A 4,215-nucleotide genomic window follows, 5' to 3' on the forward strand; every position below is an offset into this window, starting at 1 on the left:
GCTGTACTTCACCAAAAACGGCACCTATTGCAGCTGCTACACGTTGGAGATCCACCGGTGATGGAATGTGAGCCGATTCGCGATCGGAGGGTGTAGAAAGCCGGATGGAGGTAGGGTTGGCTCACCTTGGTGGTGTGTTGCGCACTCCCGCCCAAGGTTAATGGTCTCCACCTCTGCTACACCTGCAAAAGTACAGAAAAATGGTGAAAAGACAGCAAGGAATAAGAAAGAAATGAAAAGAAACCAAAGAAAGCTTGAAAATATGCTTGAAAATCAAGCATAGGTCGATCTTCAATGGCTAACACTTGGGGAAGATGGAGAGGAAGGAGCTGCTGCTGTAGAGTCACTGTAGGGGGCGTCCAAACACAGCCAAAGACGCCTAGGGTTCTTGAAAAAAACTATTTATAGTTTTGACATTTTTCAGAAAGAGTGTTAAAAAATAAAATATTGCTAGGCGCCACTTTCTGGGGGGTTTTTAGAAAAACTTTTTGAAATGGGTATGGATAGGTGTGTGGGTTGGGTTTTGGGCTTTCTCAGAGTTGATCCAAGGTCCAATTGACCTAATTGGGTCGGATATGGATCCGATCCACCTCGAAATCCGTGCCCAAACACTGAAATAGCCATAACTCTCTCATTTTAACTCCGATTTTTCTGAAATTTGAACCATAGCCCCTTACTATCAAAACACATCTAAACATGGGTTTAAAACCTTAAACTTGATACAAAACGCATGAAAAACTTGTTTACATGATGTGCATTTCATGCATCATCAGCTACCATTTTTTTTTTTGAGCATTTTCTTGAAGACGCTGTCAGCCTCTTCGGTTAATCCCTTCATGCAAAATCCTTTGATCAGTTCAACAACATTCTACAGTTCTGCATCAATACAATGGCCAATCAATGCATCATATGTAGCTTCATTCTGAACGGGGACATCATATAACATTTTGAACAGAAGCCTCTTTGCCTCCTTTGTCCTGGCTTGCTTCTTAAGCCCATTGATAATTGGGCTGTAAGTAACAACATCAGGCAGTATTCCTTTCTGAAACATCTCACCATGAAGATATAGAGCACACATTACATCGCCCTCCTTGTAGTAGCCATCAGTTAGCATCGCGAAGATAACATGATCAGAAAACAAATCTTCTCAAAAGGATCATGAGCTTCATTCATTCTCAATTGTTCGCACAAACCCTGCATAAGTGCTGAATATGTGATTGCATCAGGCATGACATCCTTCTCAATAATCTAATTATGCAAGTGAAAAGCTTGTTCCCGATAAAACTTATTCTGCTAATGCTTCACTGACATTTTCTTTTTTCCACATAGACCTCAAGAAATCTCTAAAAAATATATTCATTATAGGTTTGGTAAATCTGAGAGCTGGGAGCCTTGTGAATATCAAAATCGTTCAACCGGCTGATGCATGGTAAGAGGATTGGAGGTGAAAGTGGGTAATAAGTAGGTGACTGTAGACATTGGTCTTGTGGCTATGTGGTACAGCAGGGGCTATAGATACTGTGAAGGGATGGACTGTATACAGATGAGTGTGGCTGTTGGTGATAAAGAATGTATATGGGAAGAATATGATGACAAGTGATGTGTAGGAGAGGATGTAGCAAATGGAAGATGAAGCAAAAGGAAAAAAATGAATGTAGTAATAAAACACAAAACAGAAGATCATGCTTATCAAACTAAATTACAAGAAATGCTAACATATAACAGGAAATCACAGGAATAAATGCAAGAAGTGGGGGTTTGTGGAAAGTGGGAAAATGAGGGCCACTTGGTGATTTAGAGTTCTCTCAGAATTGTTTAGCAATTTAAATTTTAACACCTGATCTCCAGTGGAAAGGCATTCAGTAGCATGTATGACAACAACAAGCTTGTCCTTATGGCCGGAAGTAGTTACCATTGGTCCATCAACACAGAGCACATATTTCTTCAGCAATTTCGCCATCATTTACTCTTGAGAGGTAGGTCTTCGTCTTCCTATTCTTCTAGTTAAAACCCAAATCGAGTGTGCTCATTTTTCTTGTTTTATTTTCTGTTCATGTGCTATGTTTTTATCGTTCCAGCCTTAGTGTAGCTTTCGTGCACAGACCAGCACGGTAGATCTAGGTTGGTTTTCGTTTTGATGTGTTAGAGTGTTAGTTTTTAATCATTTTAGCCCCAAAACATGGAAATCGGTGTGAATACCCCAAATTTTTCAAAGTTTTGTAAAAATGACCTTTTTTGCCCCTGACCCCATCTTCTGAAAAAATCAAAGCTAATTTTCAATTGTTCTTCAGATTTTCTGGATCAAATTCCATTCAAACTCAATTTCGGAGCCGAACCCGGTGTTTAAGGTCCAAATTTGAGCCTCGTTACTCAATTTACAAATCAAAATTATAAAATACCAAAAACATCTTCTGAATGGCTTAAATAGCTCATTCGACACCCATTTGGATCCACTATTTTATATTTTCTCGATTTGAGGTCCAAACCTCGAATATCACCTCAAATTCTGAGTCAAAATTCACTTTCTAAAGAATTTTTCAGAGAAATAGCTTTGAATTCTCAGAAAACTCTTTTTTTGTAAATATTTTGCAAAAAAAAAAAATCAGTTTTAAAAATCTTTATTTCCTCGCAAATCTTAGGATTTTTTTCTAAAAATGCAAAAAAATAAAAAAAATAACACAAAAACCAAAAAAAGAGAAAAAACTACAAGAAAAATAAATGACTTTAAGCTTTTGTAAACTATTTTTACTAAAAACCTCAATTTTAAAACATTTTTTACAAAAATTTTCTTAAAAGGGGAATCCTCTTTTTGGAAAAGAGGAAAAATCCCAACGGTTTGCTCCCGCGCTCCCTCCTCTCCTCACCACCGTCAATCTTCAACAACCTCTTCCTTTTTTACCTTTGATCCTTAACCAACCCATTCTCGAATCATCCGGGGTCTCTTTAAAAAGAGCCACCTCGCCTTCTCCAGATCATCAAGTTTTTCTGCAAAAAAAAGAATCCATTATCTGTCGATCGCCCACCTTCACGCAGAAAGCCCTGGAGGCATCCATTATCCATCAATTTCTCTTCAGAGGCATCCAGTTTTCTCTACCGCACCCCTTTTTCTTCTTCAAATCATCCATCATCTTTTCTTTGTATCTACCATCGAGCATCCGGTCTCCTCCCTCTTCTTCCTCTTCCCTTCAGTCCGATAGTATAATCAGGATCAAAGGAGGCTCAGTCCCAGCAGCGGTAATCGAAGGCTAATCTCTGCTTCGATTCGCAATAGTGGTGCTCCATTACGTTAATATCCATCTGGAAAGGGGAGGACGAGGCATTGCAAAATCTTACAAGGAGCCCGTCAGGGTATTTTCCCCTTTGTATTTTGATTTGTTTTTTTTTTTACTGAAGTCTAATCTTAATGTTTTGATCCTGTTTTTCCATTTCTGTTTTGTCAAAAAGCAGCGCAGGTGAGATTGATTTGCATATAGCAAGATCAATCCACCTGCTGCTACAGTAAAAGGGGGATGACCATATTCCAATATAGTATTGATGAAATCACCACTTCATTCCTCTATTTTTCTGCAAATTTTTTGTTGGAATCTCCTTGATTCAGGGAAATTTTGATACCTGTTTACATTATCTCGATTAGACATTTTCTTTGTAGTTTATCATGAGTTAATCGTTACATTTCCTGTTTTGTCTTATGTTAAATATTTATTGTTTTCTCTCAATTTCATTGGTTTGGTTAGTGTTATCAATCTGCATTATGTCAAAGATTGGGCGTGTGGTTTTATTTCCTGTATAGCTGTATTTCAGCATTCCAGATTTGTTAGTCATTGTACTTATTACCATGCACCTTCATTTTTTTTAGTATTCACAAAAAAAAGGAGCGTTGTATACTTCGTTAAGCATGAGATTATGTCAATCCCAGCATAACGATTACAGTAGCTCTTGATGTTCAGTTCAATCCATGTATATACTAAATTTTCATTTCACTATATGTCTTGCATTTGCCATTTTTACCCAACAGCCATGTATGTCGTCTTCTCTGTCTCACTGCAGTTTTGTGGTTGTGTGCCTAAATTATTTCCCTGTGCAGAATCATAGCGTATACCTCTCTTTATCAGAAACTCAATGCAAGCATGTGTTCATGCTTTACCATAGCAGGAACACAGGCTTTAGTTTCAATATTGGTTTCCCATAATATCGTCATTGCTATGCCACCATCAG

The sequence above is a fragment of the Nuphar pumila genome, chromosome 2 (assembly GCF_984573655.1).
Source record: "Nuphar pumila chromosome 2, dmNupPumi1.hap1.1, whole genome shotgun sequence".
NCBI classification, from domain to species: Eukaryota; Viridiplantae; Streptophyta; class Magnoliopsida; order Nymphaeales; family Nymphaeaceae; genus Nuphar; species Nuphar pumila.